The following is a 13,732-nucleotide window of genomic DNA, read 5'->3' on the forward strand; positions in this document are numbered from 1 at the left end:
GCCTACAACTCCCATGTTGTCTGTAATTCAAATTAAGCCTGGTGTTGGTCTCTGATGGTAAAACTAAATCAATGAGAGTTTAGCAGGCAGGATGTGCAGTGGGATTGTCATTAGTGACAGAAATATGGATCAGATTGATTCTGTTCTGCAGGTTGTGCAGATGAATTATTCACCTGTTTGATTGCTGTGATAAATATTTGTTACTTGCATCATAACTGAAGCTAAGATTCCCACAGATTGAGATTTGATGTATGATATGCAAATATGTGCACGCATGTGTGGGGCTAGTTTTGCTGTGCACAGGGTTTTTATCAGCAGTCTTTAGATATATTACCTCTCTGAGTTTCTTCTGTGCAGGTAATGTAAGTGCCACGTACTTTGTGACAATCAATATTTGAGCAACATAATTAGCTGTTGCTCCATCAAGTTTTATTATCTTGTGAGAGAACTTTATCGCCAACATTTTGGACCTCATCTGTTGAAGGTAGTCTAATTCACCAAAGCAGAGCGAGGGCTATGATAAGCAGCTGCAAGATGGTGAAGTATAGGGAGTAACTAATTCAGGACCGCCACAATAGCAATGTGGCCATCGGGGAGGTTGGTAGACAATACAACAGCAGTCCCCAACCTTTTTTGCGCCACAGACCGGTTTATGTCCGACAATATTTTCATGGACCGGCCTTTAAGGCGTCACCGATAAATACAACAAAATAAAACCAGTACCAAAACATAGAAGATTTATTCATAACACACAGGAAAAGTCCCAGGGAAACCGAGTTAACGATAAAAACCGTTAAAAACCGATTCACACCCAAGCCTCAACTCTTGTGGACCGGTACCAAACAACTCACGCACCAGCCGGGGGGGGGACAGCTGCGATACAAGACAGCTGGTTTGCAACCGAAGACCAAAAGGGTTGTTTTTTTAGTAACATGGATAACTTCATCCATTCTCTGAGATGGATAAAGAAGATCTAAGTCTATAAATAGGGGTATCCCACCGAAGTAAAGTCTGTGTGTAGGAAACATGAAGTGCGATCGTGGCTCAAGAGTTGGGAGTTCGCCTTGTAATCGGAAGGTTGCCAGTTCGAGCCCCGACTCCGACAGTCTCTGTCGTTGTGTCCTTGGGCAAGACACTTGACCTGTTGCCTACTGGTGGTGGTCAGAGGGCCCGGTGGCGCCAGTGTCCGGCAGCCTCGCCTCTGTCAGTGCGCCCCAGGGTGGCTGTGGCTGCAATGTAGCTTGCCATCACCAGTGTGTGAATGGGTGGGTGACTGAATGTGTAAAGCGCTTTGGGGTGCTTAGGGACTAGAAATTGCACTATACAAATACAGGCCATTTAAATGAAGTGTCAGATCGGTCTGATTTTCAGCCTAAGCCTGACAGGTTGTTGACAGACACAAAATTCCTGGATTCAGACTCTGAATCTTAACGACTCTGATGATATTTGCACAGATGCACGTGTACCTGTAGGCAGGGCACAAGGTTTTTAGCACCAGAAGCTTTCTGGTTTTCATTTCCAGTCCGCTTTGTTGTCAGACTTCTTTTGACCATTTGTGTTTGAGCAGCCTCAAAGGTTAACCAGCAATCTTAAAATGTATCTGCATTCATAAACGATGCTTTTATGGTTTTGGCCCGTGTAAATTTTTTGCTTTTTTTAAATTTGTGGTTAAACTCCTTTATTTGAAAAATAGTCTCATTGAAGCTTTTATGACTACAGTGATGTCTGTGTACTGATAGTGTTTTGGTTGTACTGTGGGCCAGCTGCTTGTAGATACTGCAGAGACATAATGTCTTTCCTTATCTGGACAGTTGGGTCATGAAACTGCATGATCACAGCTGCTGCAAAATGTCTCTCCCATTCTCCTTGGTATCGAGACAGTTCCCACAATAATGTTTGCTTCAATTCATCTGCATCTCCTCAACAATTATTTCTGCACGAGGTTAATCCTGGTCTCATTGTAAATTCCATAACAACCTTGATACCTGCGGGCTATTCCAGAAGCCCTGAAAAATTTGCCTTTTAGGCTTAAGCAGTCTGAAAGGCGTAGTATCCTCCATCAGTAGAGAACCCACTGATCTGGGAACCATGCATCTATGTTTTAATTTCTCTGTTTGGTCATTGTTTCTGGTCCAGCAAAGAAGTGCATAAACGTAGAGTGTTTTGAAATATACTGTAAAAAGATGCAGACTTTGGCTACCATATTTGCTTCAACAGTTCATGTATTCAGATTACATACTCAGTAAGAAAAATGGTGCATTCCATCCATCAGTCCTGTCACCACAAATACACCATTAATCCTCTTACGTTTCCTTTAATACAACCAAGAGGCCAATTTAACATTTTGAGTCTAATTTCTTAACATCTAGCGCACAGATTGTCTTTAAATTTCCAGCACGTTTTCATTTCCCTTTTTATCAACTTTCAGCAGAGTTTGGTGCCTTTAAAGGCTATGTGTACTTTCTGTGCAGGCATAGGCTGTGAAGGATATAAGACTACCTCTTGGAAGTGTGAACTTTACATTTGGCGTTCTCTGTAGCGGTGAGAAAGGGATGAATGTGACCTAAAGCTGGAGCATATTACCTTCTCATGCATGGATGGATGGATTCAAAAGAGTGATTCGGACCTCAAGCGAGCAGCAGAATCATTTTCTCGTAGAAGTCTTTACACTCACGGGGTCGCCCTCTGGTGGCCCTTAGAAAGAATGAAGGTGTAGCTCTTTACACCTTGAAACCTTGCATCAGAAGGTAGTGAGGGTGGTCTCCAGCTGTGCAGTTACCCTTGGAAATACAATGGAAACTATTCTAACCTATTAACCAATTAAAAGGTAAGAAAACTACAGGTGCAGACGAGGTCATCAGATGTCGTCTTTATGGGGGAAACAGTTAAGGGCTTCAGAGCCCATGTTCGTATTTCCCTGTGATGGGCTACCCTGGCTTTTACCCAGTAACATCTGGGATAGGCTCCAGCCCTCCCAGGACCTTGAACTGATTAAGCAGTTCAAAATACAGTTTGATGACTGCATTCATCTTTTAAATACAGTTTATACACAATTCAGGAACCTTATATAAGTGTAGTTAGTAAACCTTAGTAAACCTTTAGGTGTCATTATCAGGCATCCACTCCCTTAAACGTATTTATAAGACATTTTTAATCAGGTTATTTCAGTTCAAGGTGCTTTAAGAATGATTCCCATGAAGAATAAATGTAAAACAAAAGAAAAATTCTAGTTTAAAGTAGCATATAATATTTTATTTAACATGCAGCAACTGAAGTAAATAAAATAAGATAAATAAAAAGAAAAAAAGAATAAAAAAGATTAGCTAAATGGAAGCCGTGAAGTCATTAATCATGCCCTTTTATTCTTTGTGGTTTTATTGAATGCAATCTGGACTCAGTTACACACTTAGTGACAGAAAATATTAGAGATAGGATTAGTTGACATGTAGCAAAAATCCAGAGCCAAATTTAAACCCACGCTATCACAAACACGCGGTCTGCTATCCAAGATTTTGAAAACACTCAGAGACCCCTGAGTGCGCCCTTATTGAATCCAGCCATCGGAATGAAACCTTGTTTCCGGCTGGAGTCGGAAATTTCACCAAGCGCTGGCGAGGCTGCAATGCAAATAGCATGACATGAAAGGATTAATTTGAAAACAGGCCCATTAGTGGTCATCACTCACTGCCAGCTTCAGCGGCTGTGGAGCTACCAGCTGGTTTCAAACCGAGGAACTTGCTCCCACTCTGTGAAAAATTATATAAAGTGACAGAGCGAGTTTACATCCAGCATCTGCAGACAGCGTTTGTGCCTTCAGCTGTGTTAGCACAGGCACGTTTGAAGAATGTCACTTAAGTTCAAGTGTCAGCTAAATAATAAGAAAACGGATCATTCAGGGCGAGCTGGAGTGTGGGCAGACTCCAGGTTTGTTGTGCGTCTGTTGTTGTGTGCAGTCTAATCATAGATTGTTGCCGCTGTGACATCACCCATTGGTTCTGAAGCCTCGGCGTTACCATTTTGGCCCCTGCTATGTTGTTGTTTTAGAGCTAGTAGCAACCATATACAAGTTATTAGCTGAGCTTGGTTAGCAAGGTGCATAGCTGTAGAGCACAGGTATCTAATTATTGCTAAATACAGACTGATTGGACAGTCTTTACCACACAGAAAGCCGTATTATTTGTCACACAATCCAAATAAAATGTTCCAAATGGCACCAGCAGCACAAAAACCTGTTGGGAAATCTAGTTCTGTGTCTCGAATTAGTAGACATGAGGCAAATCTTTAACTTTTAAGACTTAAAAATACAAAAATGGGTTCATTATAAAAATCCTCATACACCATACAGATGGTCATATGTAAAACTATCCATAGAGGCTAAAGCTGCTTTTGGTCCCAGGCTGTGAACATATTTATTTCTGCTGAAAAGTTGGACATTTTAACATGTGAAGTATTTGGACGGACTTGGTTTTGGAGTCAACCTCATGTGGCCGTTAGAAGAACTGCAGGTCCACTTTGGTTTTTATTTTTTAGCCCTGGAGGTTGATGACTGGGTGTAATAAGTATCACATTTCCTGCAAATATGTCCAGAGGATCAGCAATTAAAACAAAAGTCACAATAATTAATGAGCTGATCTTACTAAATGAATTTCAGGTGATTTAAATTGAGCTGGAGGCAGCTGCTACAGGCGGCAGATGTTCTGTGTGAACACTCCTGCTCCTGTTTCTGGCCCCAGACAATAACTTACTCTGATGTTTGAAGTTTCCTTTAGCTTTGAATTTATAATTTTGGGTATTTTTATGTTTCATTCTTCACCTCATGCACATTTCTGTACCTATTTTGTGCATTTTGCTGTGTGTGTTTCTGTGTGTTACTAGTCTGTGCAGCCACCAGTTGTACATCTGCGTGTGCTGGCCAGGACACTCTTGCAAAAGAGATTTTTAATCTCGAGAGTCATAAAGGTTTAATAAATAAAAAAATGAATAGCGATAAATAGATTCCGCTGAGGATTTATGTGCCTCAGTTCTTCTGAGATATTAAACTTTAATAGCAAACAAAGAAAGTGTCTTCTATGAAATTAGTTTGGAATTGGGATGCTGTTTATGAAAAGAAAGAGTGCTTTTGGCCCCACAACAAACCATTTTAACCTTTAGTATATAGATGTGGATTCAAGTTCTTCAGCTCACATAATCATATCAACACTATTAATGACTAGATAAACTGAAAGTAGATGAGAAAACAAAGCAGTTTTTTCAGACTTGACAGTTGGAAAATAGAAAAATGCTCAAAGTTAAGTTGTTTTGTGGAAGAAGAATCAAATTTCTTTACATCTCGGCCATGTAAGGATCAACATGGGACTAAAATGCATTATTAGTTCCACATCAGGCTTGAATAAATTATGCATATTGAACGGACCCATGTGACCCTTACTTTCATTGAGCTTGTGTTGTGCATGTGCTAACCTAAGCACTTACTGCAGCTTACATCATCTTAACCATAAAATTACTTGATAATCTGAAAGGCATCCTTGCATACCTACTGCTGATGCAGCAAATCTGAACTCTGCTCAAGGATTTTCTGTAATGGAACAATGAGAACACTGCTGCTTTTTGAATTAAATGGGATGTGAAATGTCAAAGGATAAGGTTGAAGGGATAAAACCAAAACTAACAATGAACTTGTGTGTCTGCATGTGTGTGTGTGTGTGTCTCGTTCCTCTCTGCAGTGGAGCTCCACCGCTGTCCAAAACAGCTGTCCTCTTTACCATGAACACAGCAAACTGTAGTTTATATATAGCACCTGCACAACATTACACAAATATTGTTGTCAATACAGCAGTAAGGATGCTCTGAATTAAAGTTTCTGGCCCTGGAGCAACCTTAAAAACAAAAATCAAGGTCAGTGAAATTTTATACCTTCATTTGTAGAGAAGTTAAAGGTTGTGCTGCTAGTAAGTCCAACTCATTCACACCAGGTAGCAGTTTGCAACATGACAGAGCTGACCACGACGGCTAATATGTTCATACCCTCCCCTATGGCCACAAAATGTAGGTGTGACTGCAGGGCAGACCCAGAGTGGACTTGCGAGGTTATCTCTAAGGTGGCTTTGGAAAAACTCAGCATTCCCTGGAAGAGCTGGAGGCAGTGGCTGAGGAGAGGGAGATCTGAGAAGCTGTGCTAAGATTCCTGCCTGTAGGACCAGGACTCAGAGACCCTGCAGGATGGAGCTGATAAACTATCTTTGCTCTGTCCAGCAAAGCACCTAACCCATAAATAACCCCCAAGAAAAACACTGTGCAAGTGCAAACAGTTACTTCACTGCTTCTCTTTGCATTCACTGAACAAAGATGACACGTAGAGAGGTGTGCCTGCAGCAGGACTGCAAGACCTCACACTTCCAGGCTGTATAATGAGTCTTTGTCCAAAAAATATCTTGACTTTTTTTTTCTGAAGTCCCTACTTTTACAATTACCTAAAAACGCTGTATAGCACTACTTGTTGGTAGAGAGGAGCATTCATGGTTCCATCAGTTACAGCAAGTCGTGCAGGTCCTGACTGTAGGACAGCAGCCCCAACATCATGTTTAACTGTTGCGGTGATGTTTTTTATTAAATGTTGTTAGTTTTAGTCCAGATGGAACTCAAAAGTTGAACCTTTTAGAAGATTTGTCTCTTTTCAGTCCACAGAATATTTTTCCCCCCAATTTTTTTTTCTTTGGCAAAAGTTGAGCTGTTGTTGTTTTTCATCAGTCTCTTTCTTATGGTTGGATCATGAACTCTGACCTTAACTGAGGCAAGTGAGGACTGCAGTTCTTATTCTGGGTTCTTCTGCTGGGTGATGCGTTGATGTGCTCTTGGAGTAATTTTGGTAGACAGGCCACTCCTGGGAAGGTTCACCTTTTTTCCAAGCTTTCTTGGAATTAGCCACCTTAAATAGCTATTTTGCTAACTACATTAAGGGCCATGCCTGCATGCCTGTCTGAGGTTGCCTTTCTCTATGACCATAATGTTCTCTAAGACAGCTGTTTGTACATCAAAGTACAAGCAGAAATTTCAAGCCATCAGCCTGTATATCATCATACACTTTGCCAGTTTTCCTTCTCGTCCCATTTGTACTCACCACTCAGTTAGCATACATCTTGCCTGGACCTTGTCAGACGATTTAACATAGCCTACCAAACATATTGTTGCTTTTGGTTCAGTGAGGACTCTTTCAAAGGAGGTCAAACTTCTCTAAGAACTATGGCTCTATAGCTTACCTGGCACTATGTTAGCATTCACAGCATGTCTTTATCCCGTCTTCCTTCTCTCACCCCAACCGGTCGCAGCAGATGGCCCCGCCCCTCCCTGAGCCTGGTTTTGCTGGAGGTTTCTTCCTGTTAAAAGGGAGTTTTTCCTTCTTACTGTCGCCAAAGTGCTTGCTCATAGTGGGTCATATGATTGTTGGGTTTTTCTCTGTATGTATTATTGTAGGGTCTACCTTACAATATAAAGCGCCTTGAGGTGACTGTTGTTGTGATTCAGCGCTGTGTAAATAAAACTCAATTGAACTGAATTCATCAACTTCTGCTAACAGGTGATGTGCTCTGTCCCTGGGCCGCCTGAAGCCCTAAGACATTTAGCTTTCATGATATGGTGTCCTGAATGTTGGGAGCTCTTTTGGTCGCATAATTCCCACTATGGGCGCTGCACGCCGTTACCTAAACCCTCTTTGACAGAATTTTCTTTAAGGATATTTAACAGGAAATGGATACTGAAGCAGCAAATTAATTCATTCATAACTTATGTGCAGTTTTTCATTGCAGAATGTTCAGTGGTCAAATATTCCCACCCTGCGAGAACCACTGCTCAACAGCTAAATTCACTGTTGTGCTTTTTAAGAGAGCAATAATCTTAGAATAAATACAATTATTTTGTAACAGGCGCTCAGTTAAGTCACAATGAGGCAAAAGCATCAAATTGAAAGGCACTGGAATTATCCTTGACTATACATGAATACACAAAACAAACTATTATTAGTGTCAGACAATGTGGGAGGGCTTACGGATTGATTAAAAAAAACATCCAAGTTGAGTCATTTGCAGAAGTAGCACACAAAAATTGTCGATTAATCCACGGCTGAAAATAGTCCTTAGCAAATCGAGTATTTCCTCCTTTGTGCTATAAGTGCCCATCTGTTTGTAAAATGACTGTGCCTGTTTTCATAAAATGAAAGTGTATATTTAGGAGTATTTCTTAAAGACTTCCAGAAATCACTGAGCTTGAGAGCTGAGCATCAGAGACAGGGTAGGGACAGATGGGCACATTGTTGGTTTGGGTTTTTTCAGAGGATCGTCGACAATAAGAAATTAGAGTGACGGCTTTATCCTTTAACGGGGCGACCGTGGCTCAGGGGGTTGGGAATCGCATCTGTAACCGGAAGGTCGCCGGTTCGATCCCTGGGCTTTCTGTCCTGGTCGTTGTGTCCTTGGGCAAGACACTTTACCCTACTTGCCTACTGGTGTTGGCCAGAGGGGCCGATGGCGCGATATGGCAGCCTCGCTTCTGTCAGTCTGCCCCAGGGCAGCTGTGGCTACAACTGTAGCTGCCTCCACCAGTGTATGAATGTGAGAGTGAATGAATAGTGGTATTGTAAAGCGCTTTGGGTGCCTTGAAAAGCGCTGTATAAATCCAATCCATTATTATTATTATTATTATTATTTAACACAGACAGACAATAACAAATGCTCGGCTGTGCTGAAAGTGCTTGAATATCGGTGCTTAATTACATATACATCCAGCATATGTACTTTGCAAAAATAGCCTCTTTTATTTTGATATATGGCTAATCTCTCGTGTTACAGTTTGCATCTCGTGCTCCTTTCGTCATGTACGTTCACAGTAGCTCTCTCGCTGCCTCGTCTGTTTAGCTGGTGACAAACACACATGCTGGCTTTTTTCCCATTCTCCCCCTATTTGTTGCTGGTCTGCTGCCCATACAGGATTGGTTATCGCTCCTCTTCCTCTCAGTGAGACGGGGAGTCTCGCCTCCTCTTCTGATGCAATAGAAACCCCTGCAGCAGTGCACCGCTGTGCTTATGTGTGTGAGGCTGTGTATGTGTTTAATAGTCCCCTGCTATTCCCCCTTTGATGTCTCCAGCTTGCTAAATGCACACAAACATCGGTGGCGCTCATACTGATTGGACGCAAGCAAATGGGAATATAGATTCTTATATTATATCACACATTTCCTCTCACACGCTCCCCTTGCATGAGGATTTTCAGCTCGTCACCGGGGCTGAACATGGATTCATACACCAGGCAGCAATTGCTGCTGACAGTGTCAAAGACACAATGGAGCAGAGTGCTGCATAATTCTCCTCTTTTCATCACTCCCAGCCTCACTTATACAAATATTAATGCTGCATTTTACATCTCTTGTCCGCTTGTCTTTCTGTCGAGAGTGGCCAGAGTAATCACCGCCTATTGTCGCTTTTTCTTTGCCTTGGTGTTTAATTTGGGGCGGGGGGTGGACCATACTGTGGGGCTTAGATAGGGAGTGGGGATCCTACTGAAGCTGCATCCAGTATTGCACTTGTTCATCAGCCTTCTTCGTTACTGAGGGAATGATAATGGGGCCTACTGGGATTATTTTGTAACCATAGTGACGAAGCAGAGGAAATGTTTAAATATGCATACCTGGCTTTATTACATCTTGTGTTCCTCGAACCTCACCGATGTTTATCAGGTTATGTCTGTGTAGCTACTAGATTTTGTCATTTTTATAAAACGGATCAAAAATTTGCATGTTTCATGTGAACAGAAATATTTTTCTGTGGATCAGTTTTAAAAATATAACGTGTACATGTGAACGTAGCTCAAGGCTGAAGTGGCAAAAACGGCAGTTCCTTCGGTTGTCGTGGGCATGGTTGGTCTTATTATTATTATTATTATTATTATTAAATACATATATTATTTGTCACATAAACAATACAACATATAGTGAACATGCAGTGAAATGCTGGTGTCCGAGCTGCGGGCAGGATGCAGTCGTAGGGAGAGAATTTCATTCATTCAGCAGGGGTCCAGAGAGGCGCTTCTCCTCCTTAAAAAGAGCCAGTTGAGATGGTCCCCTCCTGGGTCAGGTGTTCCAGGCATGTCCTCCCAGGAGGAGACCTGCTGGAGAAATTATATCTCTCATCTGGCCTGGGAATGCCTCGGTGTTCCCCAGGATAAGCTGGAGGAGGTGGTTGATGAGAGGCAGGTTTGGACCTCTCTGCTTAGGCTGACCTGCGAGTCGTCTCGGGATAGGTGGAAAAAAATGGATGGATGATTTGTTTGTTATTATTTTAGATGTTTTTCCTTTTATTGGGATGGTTGTCATATTATAGAAAAATTATATGCACAATGCACCACACATTTCAATGGCAAATTATTAGTTTTTTGCATGATAACTTGTGATAATTTAATAATGTGTCTTTGTATTTAACAGCTTATTTCAAGCGTTTTTCTTCTTCGCTATCATTTTAGAGTTAACGTGTTCATAAGCAGCACTTAAAGGATGATAAAAGATGATTAAAGATTAAAGACAGTTTTTGATATTGTCCATAAAAAAGTAATCAAAATTTATTTTGATATGTGAGTGTTTCTTAGTTTTACACTAGTTGTTTCATTTTTTTCACCAGGAGCATCCCTGTTAGATTAGTGTCTGCTAGGAAGCTAAGTGGAATCACTGAACTGGACTTTTCCAATGTGTTATTGCCTTTAAGAACATTTTATAGTCTTTTTCTCTTCTCAGCAGTCTCGTAAATGTTTCAGTAATGAAGAGAATCATCCACTAAAACTTTTATTTTCATTCAAAGGACATTTTTTAAAGGATTTGTCTCTTTTGAGAGCCCAGAAGCATTGCAAGACACTTGTTCGTCTTTCATGAGTCTTACACAGAGAATATGGCAGACAGAGCAGTTTCCATACAGAGACATCCCCAGACTACCCGTGCCATATTTGTCCCAGTGAGCTAGCTCATCTCTAATGCATTCAGACAACTGCTTCTGTGGCCCTCGTGCTGTTTGGCTGTTGATATGATGCTTGGTGGAAAATCGCTATTCCCCAATCTGACTCGGAGAATAGCCGGAGCGTTTTCCGCCGCTAAAAGGCTTAGGAGGCCGACTGCTGCAGCGCTCCCCGACTGGCACTGCGCTGAGGCACGTGGCCAGAATCACTTATTGACACTTCACTGCCATCTGCCAAGACTGCGAGGTTTGTTTAGCAGGCTGAACTCTGTGGAAAGCAATAACTGGATGAGAACTTCCCTCTAGATTTTATGTGAAAGAAAATGATCCTTCACTTTAGGCTATATAACTGAAGTAATGTAGAGATGAAAGGCTGTATTTACACCCCAGACTTGGCCGGCTGTAGGGTTCACAAGGGTTTTTTTTATTATTTATTTTGTAAATAAACTAAAATCGGGTCACATACACTTTGATGCTAAAGTATAAAAGCTCAGATCAAAATACTTCAAAATTGTCAATAAGGAAAATCCGAGCAGGGAAATGAGCAAAAGGCTCCCTGCTCTCATGGAGGTTTTGCCTCTAACTCGAAAACAAGTGCCCTTGAGCAAGGCAATTAACCCCCAGCTGCTCCTGCGAAGCTGCTCTGTGGGAAATAACAGAAGACTGTGGCTATATCGGGCAGCGCACCGCTGAACACATCACGCGTGCTCCTCCTTCACCTGCCTCTCCCCCCTCGGGCTGTTGTTGCAAAGATGTGCGGCCTGCCGACTCGCATCTTCCAGCCGAGGCTGCTTTGTAAAAAGTCCTCGTATGATGTGGCACCCAAACATGCCGTTAGGCGGGTAGGGATTGGGATGCTCTCATTTGTGAGTCTCACTGGAAAGGAATGCCACGGCATGTAGAGGTAATGTCCATGAAATTGCTGGGTCCAGGGGTGTGGCAGCTGTGTCAGGGGTGGGGGCTCTGCACAGCTGTGCACAGCTGCATCTTAAGTCAGTATCGTGTGTGTTAGCTGGTAGTAACCATTCAGAGTTGCCACACTGAGGTTTGGAAAGCATCAGAAAGAGCTGTGAATATTTTTACAGAAGCCTCTAAAGAGATCAAGGTGAGGAGCTAATGAAGCTGAAGCTCTTTTCATGCTTTTAAACAAGAATCTGGAAGTAGAGGTAAGGGTCAACTGTGCTGAATAGAACATGATATTTAGTGTAAATCTTTTCAAAAACTCAGTGAGAGGTTTTTAAGTTATAAGTAGCACGATATTGTGTTTAACTTGATTCATACTCTTAATAACACCACATGTTTTTTCTGCCTGGTATTAACTGAAATTGTTTAACATTAGCTGAACTGAGAGTCATATTTCAGCTCGCACTGAGGTAAAAACCTCAATCTGCCATTTTCTTTCCTGCAAAGAATAAATGTTGTTTTCTATAACACTTACAAAAATGTCAAATGCACACTTGCCACCATGACACCAGAAAGGCTGTTAAAAAAGATTAAAAATCAAAATATTCACACTCTGCTCCTCACTTGATATTTTCTCTTTTTCAAACTGTTCTCTGTACCAAGAGATGGTTGTGTGGGAAAATCCCAGTAGATCTGCAGTTTCTGAGCAGCCAGTCTGGCACCAAGAACCACGCCCCCCTTCAAAGTCACTAAAAATCACCTTTCCTCTCTATTTCCTTCTACTTAGCAGGTCCTCTTGACCACTTCTATATGCCTAAATGAGCTAATTAGTGAGAAAATGTTAGTTTTAAGGAATCCTGGAGTCCTGCCAGTCATGTGACAGAGCTCGAGGGGCACCTTGACACTTGAACTGTCTGCATTCCCACCACATTCGCCCAGATCCCTGCAGAGATTCCTGCTGGTCTCTGGAGGATCACTGGGGGAGTTTTAAAACAGTAGAACAGCACAGGAATGATTAAATATGGTGCTCAGGTGGGGATAAAAGGTCAGACAGAGGTCTGAGGTGCCTTGACACAGAAATAGTTGAGCCAAAATTGATATCCAACAATAGCCAACCAAGTCACCATTTTTCCCACATCATTCTTCCATTTTAAATAATCAGGGTGATTGTGTTGGCTCAGGATTGTTGCCGTGATCATAACATCGCACAGAGTTCACCTCTCCCCGTGTTGGCAGTAGGAACAGACCTGGTGAGCAGCCAGCTGCTTGTTTATTGTCATGGAAAAAAAGACACAGCAGATGACTAATGTTTCAAGATATTAAATTGATTTCCACTTAAATTAATATATCATATTTCATGTGACAGATAAGAAGTGGCTCGTTACTGATAAAGTCAGGGAGAAAGCAGGTTTTTTAAGTTACTGCCTCGTGTTACAAGCTGTTGAACCACAGACTGTGTTTCACACAGGACCGTAGAGTCCTGCGCAGGTAATGCATCATGGTCTGAATCTGGTGTTTTTTTCTTTAGTCATTAAATAGTGATAAAGCCCACACATTTCCATCTGTGCTGGTATCAAATTGTTGGTTTGGTGCAATTGAAAGCCGGGTTTACACGAGTACATTTAAAAAGACATGAGCTCAAACTGCAGGTGCCTGGAATAAACCAGGCTATCCTTTGCAGTACAACACCGAGGAGCATTTTCTACATAAAAAATGTATTAATGGAAAGTTGACAGTTTTATTCTGTAACGGCTCATATAGTCTGACAAAGGTGGAACAAGTGAAATTATCCACGTTGTCTTCCTTCAGTGATTACAGTTCAATTTGAAAGAGAAAGCCAT

The 13,732-nt window shown here is 41.7% G+C and overlaps 1 protein-coding gene across 1 annotated transcript in view; it reads left to right on the top strand.

Moving 5' to 3' along the window:
• The window catches only part of srcin1b (SRC kinase signaling inhibitor 1b), a 123,926-nt gene that overhangs the window by 54,400 nt on the left and 55,794 nt on the right, over positions 1 to 13,732 (top strand). The gene's annotated exons all lie outside the window — the stretch shown is intronic.

The sequence above is a fragment of the Rhamphochromis longiceps genome, linkage group LG8, assembly GCF_057381845.1.
Source record: "Rhamphochromis longiceps isolate RC_006_pf linkage group LG8, R_longiceps_female_GT1.1, whole genome shotgun sequence".
Classification (NCBI taxonomy): domain Eukaryota; kingdom Metazoa; phylum Chordata; class Actinopteri; order Cichliformes; family Cichlidae; genus Rhamphochromis; species Rhamphochromis longiceps.